Raw genomic sequence first — 21,241 nt, 5'->3', positions numbered from 1 at the left:
TTTTAAAAGTCAGAGACACCATTTTTCATTCAATGTGATTGCCTACCTCACATGGTGTCCTGTGTAACTGAGAAGCATGAAAATTTTATCTTCACTACAAAAAGAAAAGATACTGATTCTTAAAGTTAGGTGCCATATTCTCAGTAAGTAGGAATTGAGAAAGTCACACATACAAGGATTTATATATGAATATATGAACAGAGTTAGGGAAGAGAATCACTCTACAAAAAAGGTTCCAGTAGCTCCTGAGGTGATGTCAAACTCACTGAACCATCATATGTAATTATATTTCTGTTGATGTTATCAGTCTTTGAATTTAAACAAGAGAAATATGCTCCTGAATTCAAAGACCAATGAAGCAAAGCAAATCTTCCAACTCTATTGTTAATAGTCAACTTTTGGTGCCTTTGTTTACCACCAACCTCATTCATGGGCCTCTCTATATTTAACAAATTCAATTACAAAGTTTAGTTTGGCGCCATTAAACATATTCACATTATTATAAACCATTTTCTCATCAATATCTATGAAATTGTTGAGGTCGTGATAGACTATGGGAAATTTTGAAGATGGACTAAACACTTTATATTATGATATTGTTACAAGCTTATAGGAGCCAGGGAGTAGAATGTGGTAGTTTGACTGTAACTATCCCCATAATCTCACAATGAGTGCTACTATTAGGTGGTATGACCTTATTGAAGTAGGTGTGGTCTTGCTGGAGGAAATGTGTCACTGTGGAAGCAGCTTTGAGACTGTATATAAGATCAAGGTACCCACTGTCTGAGCCCACTTCCTGTTGCCTTCTGATCAAGAAGTGGTCAGCACCATGTCTGCCTCCACTCTGCCATGCACCTGTGATGGTGGAGAACTGCCTGAGCTTGGGTGTGCTAACACTGGATCTCTAGACCATGCTGGCTTCAAATGCAGAGATCCACCAGCCTCCGCCTTCTGAGTGTTGGGATAAAAGGTGATCACCCCCATACCCAATACTAATCTTTTCTTTAGTTCCTTTTTGCAAGTTGGAAAAATAGCTGGTTGGGATCTTGTCCTGAGGTCACCACTCCATTTATTCTATTTCTTAATCTGTTTATTTCCTTGAACACAATACTTAGCTCCATTCAACTTCCTGGTTATGTTTCTCCTCAAAATTTCTATTTTGGAATTTACCATGCTCAGCTTTCTCCTTTTCTTTTTAAATCTTTGTTAAAGTTACCACTAGTAACCACTCAACATAGATTATACTAGGCTGTTTTGAGATTTCCACTGCCAGGGGAATTAATTCAAAGCTCTTCACAATTGCAATAGTTACTTGTTATTATACTCTGGTCTTAATATCTATAATTTTAAAACACTGAAATTAGTAAATGTTACAGAATATCTGTTTACACTGTAAAGACATATCTTTACCAAGACCCCTTCTGATTGGTTTAATAAAGAGCTGAATGGTCAATAGTTAGGGAGAAAGAGGTTAGGCAGAACTTTGGGAGCCTAGTCTGTTTGGATGCACACCTTTCTAGACCTGGAGGGAGGGGGGGCCTTGGACTTTCTACAGGGCGGGGTAGCCTGACTTCTCTTAGGACTGGATAGCGAGGGGGAGGGGGGAGAGTGGAAGGGAAATGGGAGGATGTGGAAATTTTTAATAAATAAATAAATAAATGCAATTATCGTGTTCTCTCACCTATATAGGGGTGCTGAAACCAGCCATGTCAATGATATAAGTAGAAAGGTAATGGCCAAGGATTTAAGATAGATGAATTCTGGAGAGGCACTGCACAGTCAAGTGACTGTACTTAATGATTCTATATCACATACTTGAAATTTGCCATGAGGGTAGGTGTTTCTTATTATAAAAAAAAAGCAGTTAGCCAGAATACTAAATTCCTTATTATGTGTGCTTGCTGTCATTATGATATATTGTGAACATATAAAAGAAGAGTAATTTATAAATCTTAAATTGAACTACTTTAATAAAATATATTAAGATATAGATTGAAAGAAAACCAACATTTGGAAAAAAGTACTTTTAAGGCTCCATTAATACCCTTAGTACTTTAACAAGAAAGAGTTAATTTTCAGAGCAATTTTAATACTTATATGAAAATTGAAGCTGCTTCTGTGATGTTACTCATAAAAAATTAGAACATATTCCCAATTTGAAGTTATGTTGCTTTGATACCAACAATATTTTGATTTCTCAATCTGAGATCACATGAGAAAGTAATGTTAAAAGCTTTCATTCCAATTCAGAGAATACAATTCCCTACTCAACATTTTTTTCCCAATGATGTCTCTCCAGAATATCTGCTTCCAAGACAAATCCTTTCCATCAAAAGATATAATTAATCCCAGGTGAAACACCAACAGTTACAAGTCAGTGCCTTGGCACCTATGTTGGTCCTCTTTAAATATCAGTATAGTTCAAGATGTAAAAAGCTTGTGCTGTTAATATCTCTAGGTCAGGATTCATCAAGAAAAGAGTGATCTGTCTATTTCATCCACACTATCTGCCTTCCGCCCTTTGGAAACAACAGTTTTGCATTGAAAATCATTTCTCTGTATAAATATATTAAAATTCAAATATTGAGTTTTCTGTAACATTGTTTAGAGACTTTAGAAGAGAAGATTTGATTTAACAAAGACTCAACATTTGATTTCACATCAAGTTATCCAAGTGATTCTGTTTCTAACTGTTGTGTACATTTTTCATTAAAGTTAATTATTCCAATGAAAGTTCAGTTTGAAAATCACATTGTGTTTGGATATTTCCAGACATTATTAGAATCATCTAAGATGAACAAGATAAGTTTCATAGTGGGACTGATAACTAGAAAGATTCTTACTTTGCTCATATGATGATAATTATTTTTAAAAGCTTTTCAAATACATTTATATATTATTTTGTTCTCATTTTAAGTCTATGACATTTAAGCATTAAACTTCTCTCACATTGTAATTGAAGTTTAAATTCTTAAGGAATTTGTAGAACACAGGTTTTTTAAATCAAAGACCATGCTTTTGCCATGGAATACCAATTGAAAAACATCCAGACAAATTATGAGAAAAGTTTCCATATTCCATATGCATAGAAGATTTAAATACATAAATTATCAAAGGTTTACTCCATGAACATAGAAAACCCTTCCTGGGCTTACTGCTATAGATAGCATGAGTTTATGGTCTTTTGAAGAGTAATATTGGTAATGATTATCTATGAGCTTATCAAGTGGTTAAATAATTTTTATAGTAATGTTCTAGTTTTGATTGTGTTATGTTTTCCTATATATTTCTTGCAATAATTCTGAAAAAAATCTATATATGTATCTTAATATTTTCACTTTTTAGGTGAGGAAATAATAGCGTGAGATGCCAAGAAATGCACCTAAGATAAAGAAATTGCACATAGAAGAACCAGGATTCTAATCTGAAGTTGGGGTTCTAAAATTAATATCCCTATTGCTACTGTTGGATGGTTTTCAGTATTTTGAAGGACAATCTTAAAGCCTTCATTTCACAATTATAGTAAAGTAAAGGTGAGTGTAACTATGAAAAAGACAAAATTCCAAGACTCTGTCACTAAATACAATACCACAACTTTCTTAATATTTGAGAGTAGAAAAATGTCATTGTGTGCATTGGATATTATGTCCCATACAAACTTAATCTAAAATAGTATTAAAATAATAGTATTGTTTGGGCCATAATTAAAAGATTAAATAATTAAAGTATACTTATTAAAACAATATAGAATGTGAATCAAAAGTTAAAGAAAAATAATTAAAATTTAAAAATAACATGAAATGTACATTTGACTGTTGTTTATTAATTCTTTGATTTTGTACTCAACTGCTAATTTAATTGCTTCTATTTTCTAATTTTTAAGATAATGTAAAAATAACTATTGAGACAATCTCTCAAGAATATAATAAGAATAAAATTGGGAAATAACTACAAATTCAGAATACACTCATTGATCAGTCATTTGAGCAAAAGTTTTCTTGTTTTGGCAAATAACATTTAATCTTCATGATTCTTGACTCATTTGAAAAATTGACAAAATAATGTCAACCACATAATTTGTTATAAACATTAATGAAGAAACATTAATGTGTACAGAAAACTGGGTGTCATGCCACATAAAAGCTCAATCACATGAAAGTATGCAGTACTATTGTGAAGTTATTTGATTTCATAAACATGATTTTTAATGTTCATATTTTCATTCAACTATAAAATATCAGAATTCATTACATCATTTATCAAGGAAAAATGGTTTTTTCTGTATCTCCTCCTCTCTTCTCTCACACTCTGCCCTGCTTTATGCCTTCCACCACAGCACTTGCATCCTCTATATTCCCTGGAATATCTATGTCACCTACTCTAAACAGGGTCTGAACTCCTCTCTCTGGCTTCCATTCTGGTACTCAACCTCAGACCTTCTCATCCAACTCACACACACAACTCTACTGCATTACCATCCAATATTTCTCCTTCTTCAATTTCCTCTTTTGTTTTACACTCATATTCATACACTTGCTAAATTTCATTATTTCACATGGACATAGAGAAAGTGCTTTAGCTTTGCATTCACAGCCTGTACACATAAACATCCATATCTTTGTTAGAGTTCAGCTTCTACTAGCATAAAATCCACTACAAGTTAGATCCTGAGTCATAATAGATGGATTCGTATAATCAGTTGTCTTTTGCCCTGCACACTCTTAAAAATTCCTCATATTCATCTCCTAAGAGAGTTGTCACATGAAAAGCAGCTAGAAGAATTCAGAACCCTTCTTAGAATATAAATAAAAATTCTCAGATAAGCAGAAAACAGAGATCTGAGACTAAACTTAATAAGGTGGAGATTTTTAAAAGATTAAAAATTGCATTGATATTTTTCAGGTGATATAACCAGCTATCACATGAAATAAAATGGAGAACCAGAGTTTATCCTTCTGGGACTCACAGAGAACCCAAAGATGCAGAAAGTTTTATTTGCTGTGTTTTTTCTTATCTACATCACTTCTATAGCAGGAAATGTGCTCATTGTGGTCACCATAATTTCTACACCATTGTTAGAGTCTCTCATGTACTTTTTTTCTGGCATATCTGTCCTTTATTGATGCCTGTTATTCCTCTGTTAGCACCCCTAAACTGATAGTAGATTCACTCTGTGAAAAGAAGACCATCCTGTTCAATGGATGCATGACTCAAATCTTCGGGGAGCATTTGTTTGGAGGTGCTGAGGTCATCCTGCTAACTGTGATGGCCTATGACTGCTATGTGGCCATCTGCAAACCCCTTCATTATGCAACCATTATGAGTCGATGACTATGTAGCCTGCTAGTGGGAGTGTCGTGGTTGGGAGGTTTACTTCATGCCACCATACAGATCCTGTTCATTTTCCAATTACCCTTCTGTGGCCCTAATGTCATAGATCACGTTATGTGTGAGCTTAATTCTTTGCTCAACCTTGTCTGCACTGATATTCACACTCTTGGACTCTTCATTGCAGCTAACAGTCGCTTTATTTGTCTGCTAAACTTCCTCCTTCTGTTGGTCTCCTATGTGGCCATCCTACGCTCCCTAAAGAGCCACAGTGCAGAAGGAAGACGCAAAGCCCTTTTCTACCTGTGTTTCAAACATCACAGTGGTTGTCTTATTCTTTGTGCCTTGCATATTTGTGTACATGAGACCTGTAGCTACCTTATCTATTTAATGTTTTAATAATTATATGGTGAGGGAACTTTTCTTTTCTTTGGTTCATTCTAGTTGGTGTTATGTAAGCTCCTCGTACATTTATAGGCATGTCCTTCTTTAGTTTGGGGAAGTTTCCTTCTGTGATTTTGTTAAATATGTTTTTGTGATTTTAAGTTGGAATTCTTCTCTTTATTCTATCCATATTATTCTTAGGTTTTCTTTTCAGGGTGTCTCAGATTTCCTGGATGTTTTGTGTCAGGAATTTATTGGATTTAACATTTTCTTTGACTGCTGAATCTATTTCCTCTATTGTATCTTCAATGCTTGAAATCTTCACTTTCATCTCTTGTATTCTATTGGTGATGAATACGTCTGTAGTTCGTATTTGCTTCCTCAGATTTTCTTTTTCCAGAACTCCCTTGGTTTGTGTTTTTTTTTTTACTGCTTTTATTTCACTTTTCAAGTATTGAACTGTTTACTTCATCTGTTTTATTGTTTTTCTTGTTTTTTTATTTCTTTAAGGAATTTATCGATTTCTTCTATTCTTTAGTTTCTTTTCCTCAACTTCTTTTTTTATTTTTTATTTTTTTTTATTTTTTTCCAAAGTTTATTAAATTATAAAAGTTTCCATTTCCGCCCCACTTCCCAACACCCTCCCACTCCCCCCACTCCCTCTCCTCCTCCCTCTCCATCCCTAAGAGCAGTCAGGGTTTCCTGTCCTGTGGGAAGTTTAAGTTCCTCCCCCATCCCTCCAGGTCCAGGAAGGTGAGTATCAAAACAGACTGGATCCCAAAAATCCAGTATATGCAGAGGAAACATGTCCCAGTGTCATTGTCAATGGCTTTTCAGAAAGACTTTGGGCCAGCCACATTCAGAGAATCCGGCCACATTCAGAGAATCTGGTTGGATCACGTGCTCGTTCAATCCCAGTCCAACTGGCCATGGTGAACTCTCATTAGATCAGTCCCCTTGTATCAGTGGGTGATCGCACCCCTCGTGATCCTGATTTCCTTTTTCATGTTCTTCCTCCTTCTGCTTCTCATTTGGACCTTGGGGGCTCAGTCAAGTGCTCCAATGTGGGTCTCCGTCTGTATCGCTATCCATCGTCGGATGAAGGTTCCCTCTGGTCTTGCCTTCTTTGCTCATGTTCTCTTTCCTTCTGTTTCTCATTTGGACCGAGGGAATTAAGTCCAGTGTTCCAATGTGGGTCTCTGTCTCTATCTCCATCCATCGCAAGATGAAGGTTCTATGGTGATATGCAAAATATTCATCAGTATGGTTATGGGCCAAGGCCGGTTCAGGCACCCTCTCCTCAGTCCAGAGAACAATCAGGGGTTCTCTCCTTGGACCTGGGATCCCATTTATAATCAAGTCTCTTGTAAACCCTAAAATTACTCCCTTAGTTGAGATATATTCTTCCCTGATCCCATATCCATCCTTCCTCCCTCCCCCCCATCCCAGTCCCCCGAGCTTTCCCCATTCCTCCCCTACTCCCTACTCTCTAACCCTCTCCCCTTCCAACAACCCTCCCATCCCACCATGCACCCAAGGTTACCTGGTACTCTTGTCTATTTCCTATCTCCAGGAGGATAACTACATTATTTTCTTCTTATTTAGCTTCTCTAGGATCTTGAATAATAGGCTCAAAGACCTTTAATTATGGCTAGAATCCACTTATGAGTGAATACATACCATATTCCTCTTTTTGGGTCTGGCTTACCCCACTCAGTAAAGCGTTTTCTATGTCCATCCATTTGCATGCAAAATTCAAGATGTCATTGTTTTTACCACTGAGTAAAACTCTAATGTATATATGTTCCACACCTTTATTAACCATTCTTCCATTGAGGGGCACCTAGGTTGTTTCCATGTTCTGGCTATTACAAATAGTGCTGCTATGAACATAGTTGAACAAATGCTTTTGTGGTATGATAGGGCATCTCTTGGGTATATTCCCAAGAGTGGAATTGCTGGGTCCTGAGGGAGGTTGACTCCCAGTTTCCTGAGAAATTGCCACACTGATTTCCACAGTGGCTGCACAAGTTTGCATTCCCACCAACAATGGATGAGAGTTCCCCTCTCTCCACATCCTCTCCAGCATAGGCTATCATTGGTGTTTTTGACTTTAGCTAATCTGACAGGTGTAAAATGGTATCTCATAGTTGTTTTGATTTGCATTTCCCTGATCGCTAAGGATGTTGAGCATGACCTTAAGTGTCTTTTGGCCATTCAAAGTACTACTGTTGAGAATTCTCTGTTCAGATCAGCACCCCATTTTTTAATTGTGTTAGAGTTTTAGTGTCTAGTTTCTTGAGTTCTTTGTATATTTTGGAGATCAGGCCTTTATCTGATGAGGGGTTGGTGAAGATCTTCTCCCAGTCCGAAGGAAGCCTTTTTGTCTTACTGACAGTGTCCTTTGCTTTACAGAAGCTTCTCAGTTTCAGGAGGTCACATTTATTCATTGATTCTTTTATTGTCTGTGCTACTGGGGTTCTACCTAGGAAGTAGTCTCCTGTGCCTATGTCTTGTAGACTACTTCCCACGTTGTCTTCTATCTGGTTCAAAGTGGTCAGATTAATGTTGAGGTCTTTAATCCATTTGGACTTGAGTTTTGTGCATGGTGATAGATATGGATCTACTTTCATTCTTCTACAGGTTGACATCCAGTTATGCCAGCACCATTTGTTAAAGATGCTTTCTTTCTTTCATTGCATACCTTTAGCCCCCTTGTCGAAAATCAAGTGTTCATAGGTTTGTGGGTTAATATCTGGGTCTTCTATTCGATTCCATAGGTCAACTTCTCTGTTCTTATGCCAGTACCAAGCTGTTTTCAGTACTGTAGCTGTGTAATAGAGTTTGAAGTCAGGGATGGTTATACCTCCAGAAGTTCCTTTATTATATAAGATTGTTTTGGCTATCCTGGGATTTTTGTTTTTCCATATAAAATTAATTATTATTCTCTCAAGGTCTGTGAAGAAGTTTGATGGGATTTTGATGGGGATTGTATTGAATCTATAGATTGCTCTTGGTAGAATTGCCATTTTTACTATGTTGATCCTCCCAAACCAAGAGCAAGGGAGATCTTTCCATTTTTTGGTATCCTCCTCAATTTCTTTCTTCAAAGACTTAAAGTTATTGTCAAATAGGTCTTTCACTTCCTTCTTCAGAGTTATCCCAAGATATTTTATGCTATTTGTGGCTATCGTGAAAGGTGAAGTTTCTCTGATTTCCCTCCCTGCTTCTTTATCCTTTGTGTATAGGTGGGCAACTGATTTTTTGGAGTTTATCTTGTATCCTGCCACATTACTAAAGGTGTTTATCAGCTGTAGGAGTTCTTTGGTAGAGTTTTTGGGGTTGCTCATGTATACTATCATATCGTCTGCAAATAATGAGAGTTTAACTTCTTCCTTTCCAATTCAAATCCTCTTGATGCCCTTATGTTGTCTTATTGCTATTGCTAGAACTTCAAGCACTATATTGAAGAGGTATGGAGAGAGTGGACAGCCTTGTCGTTTCCTGATTTTAGTGGAATGGCTTTGAGTTTCTCTCCATTCAGTTTGATGTTAGCTGTCGGCTTGCTGTAAATGGCTTTTATTATATTTAGGAATGATCCTTGTATCCCCAATCTCTCCAACACCTTTATCATAAAGGGGTGTTGAATTTTGTCAAATGCTTTTTCAGCATCTAATGAAATGATCATATGGTTTTTTCTTTCAGTTTATTTATATGATGTATTACATTGATAGATTTGCATATGTTGAACCAGCTCTGCATGTCTAGGATGAAGCCTGCTTGATCATAATGGATAATTTTTCTAATGTGTTCTTGGATTCGGTTTGCCATTATTTTGTTGAGAATTTTTGCATCGATGATCACGAGTGAGATTGTCCTGTAATTCACTCTCTTGGTTGTGTCTTTGTGTGGTTTTGGTATCAGGGTAACTGTAGCTTCATAAAAAGAATTTGGCAATGACTGTTCTGTTTCTATATTGTGAAATACATTAAGGAGTATAGGTATTAGTTCTTCTGGGAAGTTCTGTTAGAAATCTGCATTGAAACCATCTGGTCCTAGGCTTTTTTTGTAGGGAGGTTTTTGATAACAGCTTCTATTTCTTCACTACTAACAGGTCTATTTAGATTGTTCACCTGGTCTTGATTTATCTTTGGTAAATGGTACTTATCTAAAAACAAGTCCATTTCTTGTACATTTTTCAACTTTGTGGCATATAAGCTTTTGTAGTCAGATCTAATGATTCTCTGAATTTCCTCTGTGTCTGTGGTTATATCCCCCTTTACATTTGTGATCTTATTAATTTGCGTGTTCTCTCTCTGCCATTTGATTAGTTTGGCTAGGGATTTTTTTCAAGAACCAACTCTTTGTTTCATTGATTCTTTGGATTGATTTCTGTGTTTCTATTTTGTTGATTTCAGCCCTCAGTTTGATTATTTCTAGTCTTCTACTCCTTCTGGGTGAGTCTGCTTCTTTTTTTTCCAGGGCTTTCAGTTGTGCTGTTAAGTCTCCAATGTATGCTTTCTCTGTTTTCTTTAATTGGGCACTTAGTGCTATGAAATTTCCTCTTACCACTGCTTTCATTGTGTCCCATAGATTTGAGTATGTTGTGTCTTTATTTTCATTAAATTCAAGGAAGACTTTAATTTCTTTCTTTATTTCTTCCTTGACCCAGGGGTGATTCAGTAGTTGACTGTTCAGCTTCCATGAGTTTGTAGGCTTTCTGGGGTTAGAATTTTTGTTGAATTCTAACTTTATTCCATGGTGATCCAACATGACACAGGTGGTTACTAATATTTTTTTGTATCTGTGGAAGTTTGCTTTGTTACTGAGTATGTGGTCAACTTTCGAGAAGATTCCATGAGCTGCAGAGAAGAAGGTATATTCTTTCCTATTTGGGAGGAATGTTCTATAGATGTCTGTTAAGTTCTTTTGATTCATTACCTCTATTAATTCTCTTATTTCTCTGTTAGGTTTCTGTCTGATTGACCTGTCCATTATTGAGAAAGGTGTGTTAAACTTTCCTACTTTTAGTGTGTGTGGTTTGATGACTGCCTTGTGTTCTAGAAGTTTTTCTTTTACATAAATGGGTGCTTTTATATTAGGGGCATCAATATTCCGGACTGAGACTTCTTCCTGAGGAATTGTTTCTGTTATGGATAAAAAATATCTGTCTCCATCTCTTCTGTTTAATTTTTGTATGTAATTAGTTTTGTTGGAAATTAGAATGGCCACACCCGCTTGTTTCTTAGGTCCGTTTGCTTGGAAAACCTTTTCCCAACCCTTTACTCTGAGTAGATGTCTGTCTTTGTGGTTGAGGTGTGTTTCTTGTAAACAACAGAATGTTGGATCCTGTTTTCGTATCCAGTCTCTTAATCCATGCCTTTTATAGGTGAGTTGAGTTCATTAATATTAAGTGATATTAATGACCAGTGGCTGTTGACTCCGGTTATTTTGTGTGTGTATGTGTAGTAGAGTTTGTGTGTTTCCCTTCTTTGAGTTGTGCTTGTGAAGGGTCGCTAGATATCTGAGTTATCGTAGGCAGTATTGGCAATGTTAGATTCCTTGGGTTGCGATTTTCCTTCTATTACTTTCTGTAAGGCTGGATTTCTGGCTATGTATTGTTTAAATTTGTTTTTATTCTGGAATATTTTGTTTTCTCCATTGATAATGAATGATAGCTTGGCTGGATATAGTAGTCTGGGCTTGCATCCATGGTCTCTTAGTTTCTGCAGTACCTCTATCCAGGACCTTCTGACTTTCATGGTTTCCATAGAGAAGTCCAGTGTAAGTCTGATAGGTTTACCTTTATAAGTTACTTGACCTTTATCCTTTGCAGCTCTTAATTTTCTTTCTTTAATGTGTACATTTTGTGTTTTGATTATTATATGGCAAGGGGATGGTTTTTTTTTTTGATCTAGTCTATTCGGTGTTTGGAATGCTTCTTGAACCTACATAGGAATATCGTTCTTTTGGTTGGGAAAGTTTTCTTCTATAATTTTGTTGAATATATTTTCTGGGCCTTTGATCTGCAATTCTTTTCCTTCTTCTACCCCTATTATTCTTAGATTTGGTTTTTTTATTGTGTCCCAGAATTCTTGAATGTTTTGTGATGAGAATTTGTTGGATTTGCTATTTTCTTTGATCAGCGCTTTTATTTTCTCTATCGCGTCTTCGTAATCTGAGATTCTTTCTTCTATCTCTTGTATTCTATTGGTTATCTTGATTCTGTAGTCTCTGTTCATTTACCTTCATTTTCCATATTCATCCAGCCCTCAGTTTGTGTTTTCTTCATTGCCTCCATTTCAGTTTTTAATTCTTGAACTGTTTCCATTACCTGTTTGATTGTTTTTTCTTGGTTTCCTAGGGTATCATTTATGGATTTACTCATTTCTTCAAACTTTTTGTTTTACTTCTCATCCATTTATTTAAGGGAGTTATTCATATCCTGTTTAAGGGACTCCATTGCTTTCATAATGGCACTTTTTTCCACTTCTTCTGGGTTAGGGTGTTCAAGTCCTTCTGTTGTAGGGTCGCTGGGATCTGGTGTTTTCATGTTGTTTTTCAGATTGTTGGAGGAATTCTTGTCTTGGCTTCTGCCATCTCTTCCTTCAAATGCTCTCTATTGGATCTTTTGGTACCGGGTCAAGTTCCCTTGTTGGGCAGGGACCTCACTGACAGAATGCCTACCTTTCCTCAGGCAGGCTATTGAAGCACAAGAACTCCCTCCTGCCGGGTTGCACTTACAGCCCAGTCCCCGGGTGCAAGGTGGCTGAGCTGAGGGATTTTATGGCCCCAGGAGGAAGGGAGGAATAAAGGAAGGGGTTTCTGGGTGAAAGCTGGGATGGGATAGGAGACGAGAGATCCACCCCTGCAGAGTGACCCCAAAGATATATTTCTTGTAAGCAACAGATTAATGAATTTTGTTTCTTGATTCATCCAGACTGTCTTTTTATTAGAGAATTGAAGTCACTAATTTTTGTGATGTTTGAATGAGAATTTTCCCTAAAGGTTCATACATTTGAATGTTTAGTCACCAAGAGAACTGTTTGAGAAGGATTAAGAGGTGTGGCTGTGTTGGAGGAGGTGTGTCACTGGGAGTGGGCTTTGAGATTTCAAAAGCCAACACCATGCCCAGTCTCTCTCTCTCTCTCTCTCTCTCTCTCTCTCTCTCTCTCTCTCTCTCCCTCTCTCTCCCTCTCTCTTTCTCTCTCCCCTCTGTCTGCTGCCTACAAATCATGTGGTGTGGAATGTCCTTCTGTGTATGTGTTGCTTTAATTGATTAATAAAGAAACTGGTTAAAAAATCATTTCAGCCAATGAATTAACAGAATATAGCTAGTCTGGAAGAGAGGGAGAGAGAGAGAGAGAGAGAGAGAGAGAGAGAGAGAGAGAGAGAGAGAGAGAGAGAGAATCGGCGGAGTCTGGGAGAAGTCATATAGCCACACTCAGGAGATAGACACACTAGAACCTTGCTGGTAAGTCACAGCCATGTGATACACAGATTATTATAAATGGGTTAATTTATGATGTAAGAGCTAGTTAGAAATATGCTTAAGCTGGTGGCCAAACAGTATTGCAAATAATATAGTTTCTCAGTGATTATTTTGAGTCAGGTTTGTTAGAAAATGAACTAACAGCCTCCCTATACATCACAATGTAAATCTCTCAGCTATTGCCTCTTTGTCATGCTTTTCTGCTTTCTGCCATGATGACCATGGACTACTCCCTAAACCTTTAGGCAATCTCCCAAATTAAAAGCTATCTTTTATAAAAGTTATCTTAGTTGTAATATTTCTTCATAGTAATAAAACACTAATTAAGGGAATATTTAAAATTATTATTTAAATGTGTGTTAGTTGTAGTTATCATCTTGTTGATTTTGGGAATTGTGTTCTCAGTGGTGTTTTGTGTCACCATCTAAGGTTTTGTTTAAACAAATTATTGGGTCACAATTATACAGATGATAGGGAAAACACCATAGGGTTCAGGCAGGGTTCTGTTTTTGTTTTTTTAGGAAAATAATCATCTTGAAAAAGTCCAGAGATCCTGGACATTTAGCTGTCTAAAGAGGAAAAGATAACTATCCAGAAAATATCGCTGAGCAAAGAGAAATATGACTTATGAGGATGTTATTTACAGGATAAAATTTCATTACCTGAACATTTACATATCTCTACTCAAAAATCAAAGCTGGCTTTGGAGTTGGACAGTGGCTGTCCTTCTCTAAATCCAAGCATGTTCTTAAAAAAATTCAGAATTTCTGTCTCATATCAGGAGCCATCTGGTATGGGAGTGAAAAAAGAAAGAATTTAGGAAAAATTTTACCTCTTTCCATGACTATTTTCTCTATCATACCTTCCATTGAATTTATGTCTATATGAATAATGCTTAACTTTTCCACAATGAACAATGAATTTTCCTGTAGTACTCTTTTAAGTTTCTAAGAAGATGAGGCCCCACAACATTGATTACACCTTTTTGATGTGACATCATGATACCGATAGCACTACTTTTAGAACTTCAAATAAGATCTTAAGAAAAACCCTATTGACTACCCAGAGACTACTTGCAATTATACCGGAGAGGAATCTTGAAGTTTCACCATCTTTATATTTTTACATGATTCCATAGGAAAAAAATAGCTGGAAGCATTGTAGAAGATGGCATTCCTTCTCCCAACAAAATTTGTCATCAGGGTTATTGATATCAATTAGTGGTGTATTGTAACTAGTATAGGATAGGGGGTTGGAGTGGATATTATGTTGAATCAAGAATCTCTTTGAAAAAAGGGAATTTGAATGGGATAGTAGGTAGATTAGTGTGAGCTTACTTACACTAATAATAATAGTGAGTAATAAAGTAAATACTTGTGAGCTCCTATAGACAATTTATATTGGTATAGATTCTTATATATTGATACAAATTCAAGTAATATTTATTATATTGAATATGCTCCTATTTCTGTTTATAACATTTGTACACCTAGGCAAAGTTATTTTGTCATATTGTATGCATATACGCTTCTACTTCTGCTTAAAACATTTTTAATATTGATACAGTTTTAATATATATTTATCATATTGCACTATATATATCTATCTCTGATTAAAATACTTATACATTGTTCACATTTTGAGGTCATTGTCATCATTTACTTCACAGTTGTTTAAAGATTGTTTAATATTCTAATATAAAGTCTTAATCTTTAAGTTATATAGGTATCAAGAATTACAAGTCAATAGTAATCCAAGTTTGTCACACTTTTAGTTAGACTAATCAGTTTCTTTAGATATATAGAGACTGTATTCTGCAAGGATAGGTAATCTTTAGTCTCTTCAAAGATCTGTAGAAAATGGCACTTAAATAACTTAGGGTTCTGTTGACGTGAGACACAATTACTCCTGGCATCTCCAATCTATTCCTGAGGGAATGTTGGGCACTGAAGACACTCCACTTGAAGCTTGCTTTCTTCTTGGCAAAACTGGCCTTTGGGCAAAGAACTGCCACTGACCACTGACAATACTCATGGTGTCTAAACAGGACAAGCAGGATATAAGAAAAAAGACTGCCAAACCTTGCCAAGACAGAGTAAGACGGTTCTGAAATATTTCCTGCCTCTGAAAATTGTCTGTCAGTTACTCTAGGCCTTAGCCAAAGCTGGTTGCTCCAACATTGCAAATGAGGCTTTGGGTGATTGCCCAGGTAGTCAGTTGTCTCTGTGATTTATTGCACATTTTGGAAGTTGCTTGATAGTATTTTCTGTTTACTCAAATAATATTATTTCCCTTCTTGGGCCTTTGACAGGGTTGAAGACTAGATAGTTGTAGTTACTTTGCTCTCATGACTTGGCCAATCCATTTCTAACACAAGACTTAGACTCCTTAAGATAGGATAATTATTGAAATATTTAGTATATGTTTCTTGCTTGATATTATCTATGCTTGTTGTAATTCTAATTTTTTACTTGGTATTTGTTCTTATTGTGTATAATTTTGTATCAGGCTTAGAACTCTCTTATTTAAACAAAAGGGGGAGGTGCTGTTGGAACTCTTTCAGTCAATAGCCTTTAAGATATAAGCCCACTTGAGCATGGTCTTTTACACTATAAATGCAGTTGTAAAGCTTGTGTGCCCTCTCTCTCTTTCTCTCTAGGTTGCTCTATTCAGTTCCTATTCTCCACTCATGCAAAGAACTATAATCTGCAAGGTTACCCCTAAATAAAGCACCATTTATTATACTCAATTCTGAGCTAGGGTGGGACTACTTTATAGCGTGTATTTTCACCAACCCTTCTTTGTCCTATGTGTTAGAAATATGCCCAATGTCCAGCAATGAAAGACCTTGTATTTACTGTGATGTATTCATGTAGTAGCACACCACTCGATAAAGAAAATAACAAATTATTGTAAACCATACTACAAATAAGTTTCAAAGACATTAAAATCAGTGAAAGAGATCCAATATAAAGAGAGAAATCACCATGCTAGTATTTCTAAGTACACAACAAGATTCTAAACTAACACCTGACAATAGAAATTAGAACAGCCACTGCGGTTGGGTGAGGAGGAGGTGGTATACCTGAAAGGACACAAGATAACCACACATGTCTTCTCTTAAATATCAGGAAAACAGTGTATAAATTTGTCAATAATCAATGGATTGCATTCTTAAGATCTTTAAATTTCACTGAATATAAATTTTTTATCATGCATATGCAAATCCTAACCCCACCCCAACCCTAACCCCACCCTAACACTAACCCTGCCCTAACCCTTATGACTATGCAAGGAGAGTCCCACCTTTCTTGGGACATATTCATGCATATGCAAATCCTAACCACACCCCCAACCCTGACCCTGCCCTAACCCTAATGAATATGCAAGGTGAGTCCCACCCTTCTTGTGACATAGCCATGCATATGCAAATCATAACCCCTCCCCCAACACTGACCCCACCCTAACCCTGACCCTGACCTAACCGTAATGAATATGAAAGGAGATTCCCACACTTTCCATGATGTACTCATACATAGGGTTGGGTGTGTGGTTAGGATTTGTATATGCATGACTATGTCACGAAAAGGGTGGGACTCCTCTTGCATATTCATTAGTGTTAGGGCGAGGTTAGGGTTAGGGCGGGGTCAGGGTTAGTATGGAGTCGGGGTTCATATCTGCAGAGGCCTGAACACATCGGGAGCAGGGCGGGGCGTTGGAAGAGACTCTGCCCCTCCATCAGGCATCAGCTCGGGTCACCAGCTAAAACCTCAGTATCAGGGTGACTGCAGACTCAGGCGGGCTTGTGTTTGAGTCCGGGAACGGCTCGGGACTACATATCCCATGAGTCCCAGCGCAAGTCCGCCATCCGCCATGTTTGTAGTCCGCGGAGGGGTTGTCTGTGAGAAATCAAGACATCAAGAAATAAACTCTGGTGCTCGCTTCGGCAGCACATATACTAAAATTGGAACGATACAGAGTAGATTAGCATGGCCCCTGCGCAAGGATGACACGCAAATTCGTGAAGCGTTCCATATTTTTATCAAAACCACTTTGAGATACCATCTTACACCTGTCAGAATAGCTAAAGTCAAAAACACCAACGATAGCCTATGCTGGAGAGGATGTGGGGTGAGGGGAACACTCATCCATTGTCGGTGGGAATGCAAACTTGTGCAGCCACTGTGGAAATCAGTGTGGCGGTTTCTCTGGAAACTGGGAGTCAACCTCCCTCAGGACCCAGCAATTCCACTCTTGGGAATATACCCTAGAGATTCCCTAACATACTACAAAAGCATTTGTTCAACTATGTTCATAGCAGCACTATTTGTAATAGCCAGAACATGGAAACAACCTAGGTGCCCCTCAATAGAAGAATGGTTAAAAAAGGTGTGGAACATATACACATTAGTTTTACTCAGCGGTAAAAAACAATGACATCTTGAATTTTGCATGCAAATGGATGGAAATAGAAAACGCTTTACTGAGTGAGGTAAGCCAGACCCAAAAAGAGGAACACGGTATGTATTCACTCATAAGTGGATTCTAACCATAATTAAAGGTCTTTGAGCCTATAATTCGTGATCCTAGAGAAGCTAAATAAGAAGATGAACCTGATGAAGATTATTTAGCTATCCGCCAGGAGGTAGGAAAGAGACAAGAGTCCCAGGTAACCTCGGGTGCATGGGGGGGGGGGTGGGAGGGTTGTTGGAAGGGGAGAGGGTTAGAGAGAAGGGAGCAGGGGAGGAATGGGGAAAGCTCGGTGGACCGGGATGGGGGGGGAGGGAGGAAGGATGAATATGGGATCAGGGAAGAATATATTTCAACTAAGGGAGTCATTTTAGGGTTTACAGGAGACTTGATTATATATGGGATCCCAGGTCCAAGGAGAGATCCCCAGATTGTTCTCTGGACAGAGGAGAGGGTGCCTGAACCGGCCTTGGCCCATAACCATACTGATGAATATTTTGCTTATCCCCATAGATCCTTCATCTGGCGAAGGATGGCGATACAGACGGAGACCCACATTGGAGCACCGGACTGAGCCCCTCAAGGTCCAAATGAGGAGCAGAAGGACGAAGAAAATGAAAAAGGAAATAAGGACTGCGAGGGATGCTATCACCCACTGATACAAGGGGACGGATCTAATGAGAGTTTACCAAGGCCAGTTGGATTGGGACTGAGCGAGGACGTGATCTAACCAGATTCTCTGAATGTGGCCGGATTCTCTGAATGTGGCTGGCCCGGAGTCTTTCTGAAAAGCCATTGACTATGACACTGGGACTTGTTTCCTCTGCATATACTGAATTTTGGGGATCCAGTCTGTTTTGATACTCACCTTCCTGGACCTGGAGGGAGGGGGGAGGAACTTGAACTTCCCACAGGGCAGAAAACCCTGACTGCCCTAAGGGACGAAGAGGGAGGAGGAGAGGGAGTGGGAGGGTGTTGGGAAGAGGGGCGGAAATGGAAACTTTTATAATTTAATAAAATTACTTAAAAAAAAAAAGAAAAGAAATAAACTCTGCCATCTGCGATCCCCGATCCGGGAATCTCTCTCCCTCCCGATCCAGAAGAGGAACCGCTTCTGTCTGTCTGTCCGTCCGTCTCCCCGCGTCCCTCCATGAGCGAGCTAGCAAGGGAGCGATTGTTGGCGGGAGGGAGAGAGAGGGGGCAGGCGGGGTCCCTGCCTGCCGGTGTCGGCTGTTTCCCGCCAACCTAGCTAGCTTTGGCCTTGGAAGAGAAATGCTTTTTCTAGGGGGAAGGTTGCAAGCCAAAAGCTGGGTTTCTATGACAAAATGCACATTACCTGGCACGCGCGCGCGCGTGTGCGTGCGTGTGTGTGCATGTGTGTGAGTGTGCAAAATCTCATGGTCCTGACATGTCTCTTTGCAGGCAGACGCTTTTCCTCACCCTACACAGCAAGGGGAACCCAAGAAGGCGGTTCCCGTGTGTGTTCCAGGGAGATGCTGTGGGTGCTCTTCCACGTCCAGGGGAATCCAAGTGAGCGGTGAGTCCGTGCAAAACATGTTCCTAGGGCGAAGGCAAACGCTTCTCTTCACCACACACACATATTCACAGGGCCCCAGGAAACGGTGGTCCTATTCGAAAACTTAATTTTGTAAGGTGGGGGGGCTGTCAAAACTTTTTTTCCTATTTATGCATGCATGACGTCATGACGTCAGTAAGCAGCGCCACACACTCACACAGAACTCGAACTCGAGACCTCGGGCAGGGCGGTCGGAGTTCTTGCCTCTCTGCCTTCTGGACGGCGGTTGTGAAAGCTTGTCTGCTTTCCCGGTACTTAAAGGCCAGGGGAAAGAAGCCGCTCAGGACCAGGGAGAGCACTGCTGCTGCTGTTTGCTCCAGCTGCTGCCGCTGCCGCTGCCGCCCTGCCGCCTTCCTGCCCGCCAGCCCAGAGGAGGCGCGGATCTCCGACCACGGGTTTTTCAGAAAAAAAAAAAAAAAAAAGATTTTATTTTGAAAACGGCATGAGTCGAGGAACTTATGAAAATGGCAATGAGATTCATTCCCTCTCACAGGCTTCGCATCTTTCTTCTCGCCGTGCAGGTCTATCTATCTCTGAGGTCCCTGCAATGGCCAGCAAGGGAGCATAGTCTCCTTGATGAGTTCCAATGCAATGCAACTCAAACATCAAGGAGAGAGCACTTGAGGAGTGTAGCATTCTCTGTTGATTGCACACACACACAGATATGCATATATACACAAACATATGTGCATGCAAATACACATGTACACAGAATCACACACGTACACACACACACACATACATGCACACTCCCACAAGAGGCCAGTAGGATGAGAGAGCTGAAGCCTCTGACTCAGGGAATACTGTCAGCTAAGGAGATGTGGGGCTGGGGTTCCTATGAACTCTGAAGTAAGTGCTCAGGTCCATGAAGTGGCTCATCTTTCCTGTCTCATTGTCATGTGAACCATGGGACTCAGCAGGCCTTTGTCACAGTCACAACATGCCACAGAGGGACCTACACTTGAATATTTCCTCTCCTGGGGCAGGGTTTTTCTGATGCTAGGGAACACACGATGCCATGCATGGCCTCGGGATTGAGCTTAGAATGGGTGCAGGGATGTGGGAAGCAAACCTCAGAAGGTCAGGAAGGAAAGGAGAATGGGCCCAAGAGGGAGACACCTATGGCTGCTGTGACCTTTAGGACTGTCACACAGCAGAAAGGTGGCTTGGCTCTCTCTCTCATTTTGGCAGATCTGTTACTGAATGAGGGGAAATCAGGTAGGGCTATGTACACTTTCAACGGGCTAAGTTCCCACATCCCCAAAAGTCCTAACTGCCATCTTCACAACTTGGGGATATGCTGTCCCTTCTTCTGAGGGACTCCAGGTAGCCAGTCATGGTGCCCTACCCCCAGGCTCATTTGCATACCCTTCCAAGTACCAACGTGGGATCATGACATGATCTTGAGTTTTCTGTTACAGACCTAAGTTCCTGTACCACAATAACAGATTAGCTATTTTTCTTTGTTGTTTTGGTTTGTCTTGATGTGGCCTCCTGCTGTGTGGTCCTAGGTGGCCTGTTTATTGCCATCCTTCTGCCTTTGTGCTGAGATAATTGTAGACCTGAAGTTCTCTGCCTTCCCTCCATCCTCAGGTAGGCAAGAACTGGAATTGTGTCTTCCTGTGAGTGCAGCAGCATCTGCCCAAGAGGGTCCCAAGTCAGGAGATGTGTTCCTTTGCTGCAGGCCTTGACCAGAGAGGGCAGGATGCTGCCCAAGACCCCAAAGAGGGAGTATCCATGCTAGCATCAGACTCCAGGCTTTTGACCCCTGCTGGCGCACCCTTCCATCCAGTCCTGTCACAGACAGCCTTCCTCACAGCCTGCTTCATCCGCCTTATCCTCTACCAGTGTCCTCTGTGGAACAAGAGGGGAGGGAGAACTCAAGCTTGACTTCTGTCTGTATATGTAATGGGAATATCTGTGCAATGTCTGATGAATGACAATAAACCACAGCAGATGCCATGAGAGTATGTGAGATGTACCAGAGAGGA

At 39.3% G+C, this 21,241-nt stretch overlaps 1 non-coding gene and 1 pseudogene across 1 annotated transcript; both read left to right on the top strand.

Annotated features, from left to right (window-relative positions):
* The first annotated feature begins 667 nt into the window (after positions 1-667).
* Positions 668-5,719, top strand: LOC125400880 (olfactory receptor 4C13-like; annotated as a pseudogene).
* Positions 5,720-17,138: 11,419 nt separating this feature from the next.
* LOC125400884 (U6 spliceosomal RNA) lies at positions 17,139-17,245 on the top strand. Its single transcript, XR_007232122.1, has one exon. It is a non-coding gene; the product is annotated as a U6 spliceosomal RNA (small nuclear RNA).
* Positions 17,246-21,241: the final 3,996 nt, after the last annotated feature.

The sequence above is a fragment of the Myodes glareolus genome, chromosome 26 (genome assembly GCF_982192425.1).
Source record: "Myodes glareolus chromosome 26, mMyoGla1.1, whole genome shotgun sequence".
Taxonomy (NCBI): Eukaryota; Metazoa; Chordata; class Mammalia; order Rodentia; family Cricetidae; genus Myodes; species Myodes glareolus.
This window is presented reverse-complemented; position numbering and strand designations above follow the sequence as displayed.